At 37.1% G+C, this 7,962-nt stretch overlaps 1 non-coding gene across 1 annotated transcript; it reads right to left on the bottom strand.

Annotated features, from left to right (window-relative positions):
- Positions 1-1,260: 1,260 nt before the first annotated feature.
- LOC128627387 (U1 spliceosomal RNA) lies at positions 1,261-1,425 on the bottom strand. The gene has a single exon (XR_008391568.1). It is a non-coding gene; the product is annotated as a U1 spliceosomal RNA (small nuclear RNA).
- Between the last annotated feature and the right edge of the window lie 6,537 nt (positions 1,426-7,962).

Here is a 7,962-nt window from a genome sequence, read left to right as displayed (position 1 = left end):
ATGTTAGCTAGCTTTCTCATATTAAAATTCTGATGATAGTATACTCAGCCTCTATTTTATTAAAAATTTTCTTTTGCTACTTTAAAAATATGAATAGCAATAAGGAGCTATGAAAACTTTCTATTTTTGTTCCTGACAAGATTACTCAGAATTGTTATGCACAAAGCAGACTTTGAAACAGGTCTAGCATATTAATTTTCAAAACAGAGTGTACATGGTTTGAATACATAATAATATAGTACAAGTACATAGTGAAATGTGTTGAGGTTGCCAAAAGAATGTTAATAATGACACAATTAGACTATCCTCCTCTCCCCCCCAAAAAAAATCCAAAGGGGGAAAGCATGATATAGTTTAAAGATAATTATTTTGGAGATACTCCAGAACCCTAACTTTTTTCTTTCTTTTTAATTTAATTTATTTTGTTTTATTTTTTATTGTTGTTCAAGTACAGTTTCTCCATTTTCCCATCACCACTTTCCCTCATTCCCTGCACCTTCCACCTTCAACCCTTCCCTCCTTTGGCTTTATCCATGGGTCCTTTATACATGTTCCTTGACAACCCTTTCGCTTTCCCCCGTTATTTCCCTCCTTTCTATCCTCAGGTTACTGTCAGTTTGTTGTTTATTTCAGTGTTTCTGGTTATATTTTGCTTGCTTGTTTGTTTTGTTGATTACATTCCACTTAAAGGTGAGCACATATGGTATTTGTCTTTCACATCCTGGCTTGTTTCACTTAGTGTAATGCTCTCCAGTTCCATCCATGCAGTTGCAAAGGGCAGGAGCTCCTTTTTGCTTTCTGCTGGGTAGTATTACACTATGTAAATGTACCACAGTTTTTTTATCCACTCATTTATTGATGGGCACTTAAGTTGCTTCTAGCACTGGGCTATTATAAATTGTGCTGCTATGAACATTGGGGTACATAGGTTCTTTTGAATTGGTGTTTCAGGATTCTTAGGGTATAATTCCAGCAATGGAATTGCTGGATCAAAAGGCTGTTCTTTTTTTAGTTTTTTGAGAAATTCCACACTGTTTTCCACAGTGGCTGAACCAGTCTCCACTCCCATCAACGATATACTAGGGTTCCCTTTTCTCTACAACTTTGCCAGCACTTAATGTTAAGTGGTATCTCATTGTGGTTTTAATTTGCATCTCTGATGGCTAGTGATGCTGAGAATCTTTTCATATGTCTCTGTGTCCTTCTATGTGTCCTCCTTGGAGAAGTGTTTGTTCAGGTCCTGTGCCCATTTTTTTTCCTAGGGGGAGTGTGGACATAGTCCCACACTACCACAAATTATGCAGTCAAGTTTCCCACATTTGGGTAAATCGCAGGGGTTAGCACATCCAGAATGCTATGGATAAGCCTTGCCCTGGGAAAACCACCTTCATCGTATTCGTGGTATCTTCCCTGCCAGGTAAATATCCTTTACCCATTTAAAAATATTTTATTTATTTATTTTAGAGAGAGGGAAAGGGAAGGAGAAAAAGTGGGAGAGAAACATCAATGTGTGGTTGACTCTCATGTGTCCCCTACTGGGGACTTGGCCTGCAACTCAGGCATGTGCCCTGACTAGGAATCGAAACAGTGACCCTTTGCTTCACAGGCCTGTGCTCAATCCACTGAGCTACAACCAGCCAGGGCCACCCATTATTTAATTGGATTGTATATCTTCCCGGAGTGGAGTCATGTGAGTTCTTTATATATTTTGGTGATCAAACCCTTGTCCAAAATATCATTGGCAAATATATTTTTCCATGCAGTTGGTTCTCTTTTCATTTTGCTGATGTTTTCTTTTATTTTTAAGTACATTTTATTATTTTAAATTTTTATTTTATTTTAATTGTTGTTCAAGTACACTTTTATTCTCATCCCAGTCCACACCTCCAGGCCTCCCCACCTCCCATCCATTTTCACCCCTAACCCTTGTTTTTGTCCATGTGTCCTTTATACTTGTTTCTCTAAACCCTTCCTCTTTTCCCCTGAAGTACCCTCCCTTCTCCCCTCTGGTAACTGTTGATTATGCCATTACAGTTGCCCATTTTCCTTCTCTTTATCCCTCCTCTGCCCTGCATCCCTCACCCTCCAGCATCCCCCGCCCCTTAGTTCATGTCCATGGGTCATACATATAAGTTCTTTGACTTCTGTTTCCTATACTATTCTTAACCTTCTCCTATCTATTTTATACCTACCATTTATGCTTCTTATTTCCTGTACCTTTCCCCCATTATTCCCCTCCCACTGACAACCTTCCATGTGGTCTCCATTTCTGTGGTTCTGTTCCTGTTCTAGTTGTTTGCTTAGTTTTTGTTTTTGTTTTTTAGGTTCAGTTGTTGATAGTTATGAATTTGTTGTCACTTTACTGTTCATAGTCTTTGATTCTCTTTTTCTTAGACCCTTTAGCATTTCATATAATAAGGGCTTGGTGAGGATGAACTCCTTTAACTTGACCTTATCTGGGAAGCATTTCATCAGCCCTTCCATTCTAAATGAAAGCTTTGCTGGATAGAGCAGTCTTGGATGTAGGTCTTTGGATTTCATGACTTTGAATAATTCTTTCAGCCCCTTCTTGCCTGTAAGGTTTCTTTTGAGAAATCAGCTGATAGTAGTATGAGAACTCTTTTGTAGGCAACTGTCTCCTTTCCTTCTGCTGCTTTTAAGATTTTTCTCTTTATCCTTAATCTTGGGTAACTTACTTATGATGTGCCTTGGTGTGTTCCTAAAGAGGAACTACTTTGGGTCTACTTTCTTTGGGACTCTCTGGGGTTTCTTGACTTCCTGGAAGTCTATTTCCTTTGCCAGATTGGGGAAGTTTTCCTGCATTATTTGTTCAACTAAGTTTTCAATTTTTGCTCTTCTTCTTTTTCTGGCACCCCTATGATTTGGATGTTGGCACACTTAACGTTGTCCCAAAAGTTCCTGAGCCTTTCCTCAGTTAATTCCTTGAGCATCTTGATTACCAGTATTTTGAACTCTGTATCATATAGGTTTTCCATCTCATTGTCACTTAGCTTTTTTCCTGGAGTTTTGATTTATTCTTTCATTTGGGCCATATTTCTTTGTCTTGGTGCCCCTGTTATGTTGTAAGGGGGTGGAGCCTTAGGTGTTCTTCAGGGAAGGGCAATCCTCTTTGTTGTGTTGTGGTGCTGTCCGTAGGGGAGGGGTCAGAGAGGGGACAATACAACTCACTTGCTCTGTTCCAGCTCCACTTTTCAATGAACTCTCCTGTGAGACTGGGAGTTTTTCCCACCATCACAACTCCCATAGCATTTTACAGCTAGAGGTTTTGAGTCTTTAGTTTCCTGTTTAGCCACACCTGCCTCACCTGCATGGTCTGCTCCCTTGCCACACGTCCTCTTTTCTCGGCTGCCCATCTCTGCCCCTCCTACCAGTCTGGATGAATATTTCTTTAACTCCTTGGTTGTTCTAGTTCCATGCAGTTTGATTTTCTGGCACTTCTGGTTGTTTATTGTTTTTAAATTGGTTGTTATCTTTCTTTAGATTGTGCAAGGAAGCAAAGTGTTTCTACCTACTCCTCCTTCTTAGCCAGAACTCTGCTGATGTTTTCTTTAGCCATGCAGAAGCTTTTTATTTTGATGATGTCCCATTTGTTTATTCTTTCCTTTATGGCCCTTGCTCTAAGGGACATATCAGTGAAAATATTGCTGTGTGGAATATTTGAGATTTTCCTGCCTATGTTCTCCTCTAGGTCTTTCTTGGTCTCATGACTTATTTTTAAGTCTTTTATCCATCTTGAGTTTATTTTTGTGTATGGTGTAAAAGTTTCATGCTTTTGCATGTACCTGTCCAGATCTCCCAACACCATTTGTTGAAGAGGCTATTTTTACTCCATTTTATGCTTCTGCCCTCTTTGTTGAATATTAACTTTAGAGACATGGGTTTATTCTGGGGCTCTCTATTTTGTTCCATTGGTCTATGTGGCAGTTTTTATGCTAGCACCAGACTATTTTAATTACAGTGGCCTTGTAATATAGTTTGATGTCGGGTATTATGATCTCTCCTTTGTTCTTCTTTCTCAAAATTGCTGAGGCTATTTGGGGTCATTTATGGTAGAACTCTAACATTTTTCTGGTAGTTATATCTATAATCTAGATGCAATACATGTCTTTATGATCGTATTATTGAAAATGAAATCTTTACTTTTGCAGAATTTATAAAAACTTTAATCTAGTAAAAGACAATTTTTATAATGGTTAAAGTCTGTATGTACCAGGTACTAGAAGTTATTAACTTGGCTCATAATCTTCTAGGAATATACAAAATGCTCTAAAATAAAATTTTAATCATTTGTAAAGAAATAATTACTAAAAGTTTTCAAGTCATCCATCAGCCTGACATTATATATTTTATTTTATTAATTTTTAAATTTATTTTAGAGAGAGAGGATAAAGGAGAGAGGAAAAGAGGGAGAGAAACATTACTGTGAGAGAGAAACACTCATCAGTTGCCTCTCATACACCCCTGGCTGGGGACTGTTGCATCCGCCGTCACGATAAACAGAGGTTCGGAGACTTTCAGAATTTTCAAGATGTTACTTTATTGGCCAAGTTTTACCTGCGCAGGGGCGAGCTCTCTGAGTGTCTGAGGACACTATGCTCAGGAGAGCTGCAGATGAGAGCCGTGCCCTGGCACTACAGCTATGTCCTTATATAGGGGTATGCAAGCAAGCTTTGAACAGAAGCAGATGCGGCTGTTAGCTGTTGGCTAGCTCTAAACAGCTGATTGCCATTGGCTTATTAGGGAAATTCAAAAGGCTCTTTGTGTAGTTGGTGGTTAGCCCTTTTAGGAAGTAAAAATTTTCTGTTCCTGGTCAGCCTAACTTTATCCGGGGCTCGTTCGGGATTGTCCCTTTTCAACATCTGTTTTGGACCTCAACAGGGACCAAATCCATAATGCAGACATATGTCATCCCAAGAATGAAACCTGTGACCTTTTGCTTTAGAGGACAAAACTCAACCAATTGACACACACTGACCAGGGCCTGACATCATATATTTTAAAGGTAATTTACATTTTCCACCAGATTTAAAATATTGTAGTTGATTATTCTTGCTAATGTTGGAATTTCCATCCTTAGACTTGCATTTATATTTGAAGTAGCAAAAAATTGTTTTTTGGCACTTGAGATGGTTGGCAGAGATTAATATGTAATATTTGGTCAAACTGTTACTGCTTGCTTTTTTGTTTGGTTTTTTACTTGTTATATATACACAATCTGCAAGGCACAATTTTTTACCTTATTACAATTAATATTTTGAGAGAGAATAAAGAAAATTCCACTTTTTACATGGATCAATGACAAATAAAATATTTCCTCATAAATCTGAACTTAGTCTTCTAGAAAGAATTTAAATGAGCTATAAGAAAAGCATAAACTTTAGGCAATGGTGTGGTATAAAGTAGAAGCATTACAGTCTATATTATTCAGCAGTTTTTTTATTTACAAGTAATATAAATTTAGGGTCACACTGACTAAAATAAAAGAGGAAATTCATTAACTAACATGGAGAACTCAAGAGTTAGGTCCTGCTCCAGGGACTGCTACATTCAGATGCTCAATAGATTTCTCTTTTATTTCTCAGTTCTAATTTTCTTTGTGCTTGTTGTATATTTCATGTGAATCATCTTAGGTGGCCTCTGGAAACTCTAGGTTTACTCCTAGCTATTCTCAATGGTTCTAATAAAATCACAACACTAAGCATCATTGGGTGGCTTGAATCTTGCACACATGCTTGAAGTAGAGGAGGTGGAATGTACTCGCAGGACAGAGACAGATCACATGCCCGCTCCGGGATCAGAAAGCTATTGTCAGCTCCAGCCAACCTGCACAGACTGAAAGTGGTTCCTGAAGGGAAAAGCAGATGATACTACCAGAAGAAAAATGCTGAACAGGAAAAAAAACAATAAATATCTACTTTATTCTCAAAGGCAGGTTATAGTAGTCTAATTATTGCTAGATAACTTCTACTGAGTCAATATCTTTTCCACATAAAATTCTTGGTTTTAGTTTTAAATGACTAGCATTAAGAATGTAGACTCATCTTGATTTGATGGTACCAGAATGGAAAGATAGAGTCTTTGGAAGCAAGCTTACAAGGAATTATTATCCTTTGCCTCCAAACTACACAAAGGAAAGCAGAGTTTTAATTATCTTTATTCATATTTTATTCTATTATTCTAGTATTTCTATAGCACCCCTTTTATTATTTTGTCATTGCATATAATACATTTTTAAGCTAAATTTCTGTTTTTCTTTTTTCCATTATTGGTAAGCTGGTTTTTTCTGCCAAAATGAAGTTCACATTATAGTTCAGGCAAAGAGACAGAGGAGGGAAAGTGTCTTCTTTGAGAGGAAGAAGTTATGATGTAGTGGGAAGCCTGCCCGCTTTGTCCAGGGGCTCGTGCAGACAGGGAGTCAAAGGCAGGGCAGGGATCTTCAGTAGCAGATTGGACAGACATAGTCAGCTGGAAGAAGCCAATGGATCCTAACTAAGCTGAGATGGGTCAGACAAGGGATTTATTAGCATCAGACACTAGCAGCAGGTGCAGATCAGTGATTCATTCAGTACGCATAATATGACAGAACTGGTTGTTTATAGCCAGTGTCGATATTCATAGGTGCCCATGAAGTCCTGGTTTAAGATTTTTTTTACTATTACAATCAATAAATGACAACCAACTTTCAGTGGTTGGTTAATCAGTGCATATTCAAGGATGAGCATGAGGCCAGCGTGCCCTCTCTTCCCCGGTGCCATGCTGTGATTTACATTTTTCTCCCACACGTCAAATTCCATCTTGAAGAGAAATAGAGGAAGGAGAATGAGACAATGTTGCAGGGTACTTTAGAACTATGGGAATAATCTGCACCGATAATTGATTGGACTTGTATTTGAGGCAGATCGGGCTAAATTTAGTGTTTATTTCAGTCCTACTTCCTAGTGAGTGGGTTGAGTCATGAAGATTAGATCAATTACAGAAAAATGAAGAAGCCACATAACGGGCACATCCAGCTTGTGGTGTATGTAACGTCGCAAGCCTGATACATATATAAATGAATTAGCTTTTTCACTTGTGAAATGAATGTAAATGTATACTATTGCCACTAGCTAGGGGCCAGTTAATTTACCCATAGACATTAGCCTGGGATCTTTCTGTGATTTTAAAGCATAAAAGTATCATAATATAAAAACAATATAACAAAAACATAAAACAAGAGTGGCCTTGAACCCTGTAAGTACAACTATGACACAACTGGAGAACGATATTTTAACAATGAAAAGGAAACTAAAAAACACCTTTAGATCATTATGTAAAACAAGAAAAAGATGAAAATCTACCAGCTATCAGAAGGGTTAGTTGCCTTTTCTTCTAGGTAAATTTAGTAAAGATTATACATTTTTATAACTAGATTGTCTAGTAATGGACATAGCAGTATAGGCTAAAGAAGAAAATAGGAAAAACTTTCAGCAAATATTGTATAACAGATATAGATAATAATCTACTTGATAGGATAGTAATGCGATTGATATTAAATATCAATATTCAATATTGATAGATAATACATAGGGCAAAAAACCCATGAATATATATATTATATGGAAAAGATATATACAGAAAATTTACAAAGGAAGAAAACATGTGGAAGTGATTATTTTCTGTAATTAAAGATAAACCACATAAATAATTTATATCCATAAAAAAGACCCTTTCTCACCATTGAAGTAACGATAATGTAAACTTTTTAGTAATTTAGCAGTGTGTACCAAATCATAAGAAGATAGAAATATGGAGACTGTAACTTAAGAAAGTAACCTCAAATATGGAAAATTCTAGATTCACAAATATATTGATCATGATTTTTAGCAGTGAAAAAGAGACCACCTAAACATTCCAAAGTAACAGAATGAGTAACTACTCCTAATTATTGGCATATTATTCAGG

The sequence above is a fragment of the Artibeus jamaicensis genome, unplaced genomic scaffold (genome assembly GCF_021234435.1).
Source record: "Artibeus jamaicensis isolate MK-2021 breed Jamaican fruit bat unplaced genomic scaffold, CSHL_Jam_final contig_388, whole genome shotgun sequence".
Taxonomy (NCBI): Eukaryota; Metazoa; Chordata; class Mammalia; order Chiroptera; family Phyllostomidae; genus Artibeus; species Artibeus jamaicensis.
The sequence above is the reverse complement of the archived record's forward strand: the minus strand, read 5'-3'. Positions and strand labels throughout refer to the sequence as shown.